Below are 549 nucleotides of genomic sequence, written 5' to 3' on the forward strand. Positions count from 1 at the left end.
AAACCATCCTTCAAAAATGAGTCTAGTTTTCCTGGAGGTGAGATTGTTAAAAGAAAAAAATACAGTGGTTAAAAAGATATTAATAATTACTTAAAAGCACAACCTTCCTAATGGGTCAATAATCCTAGTGACTTTGACAATGAACTTCATATTCTTTGAAAGCCTTTCTTCTCTTCAAACAAAACCGTACAAGCAATCCAAAGTACTGTGTAAGGCCGATTAACAATAGCACTTTCAGACCACAGCTGGGAAAGTGCTACAGCTTCTCAGCAAACTCTGGACTGGAACAAAAACATCACATGCTATGCTGAAAGGATCACCTTAATTTAGTTAGTTGTGCCAAGAGATGATAGCACACCAGTATCCATGTAAATTCAAGGCACTTCAGTGGAGATACATTTGCACAATTCCCCCACTGCTGTGGTTTCCAAACAGCAGATTTTGCTTCTTCTCTGCAGCGTTCAGTAACTACACAAATAGGACAGAACTGATCACATAGATACACAATACACAAACAGGAATTTTCAGCGTGCTAACCCTGGCTGAACC

At 38.8% G+C, this 549-nt stretch overlaps 1 protein-coding gene across 1 annotated transcript in view; it reads right to left on the reverse strand.

Moving 5' to 3' along the window:
* The window catches only part of LOC104488990 (chromosome unknown open reading frame, human C19orf40), a 2477-nt gene that overhangs the window by 1592 nt on the left and 336 nt on the right, over window positions 1–549 (reverse strand). The window lies entirely within an intron of this gene.

The sequence above is a fragment of the Buceros rhinoceros genome, unplaced genomic scaffold, assembly GCF_000710305.1.
Source record: "Buceros rhinoceros silvestris isolate BGI_N320 unplaced genomic scaffold, ASM71030v1 scaffold15802, whole genome shotgun sequence".
NCBI lineage: Eukaryota > Metazoa > Chordata > Aves > Bucerotiformes > Bucerotidae > Buceros > Buceros rhinoceros.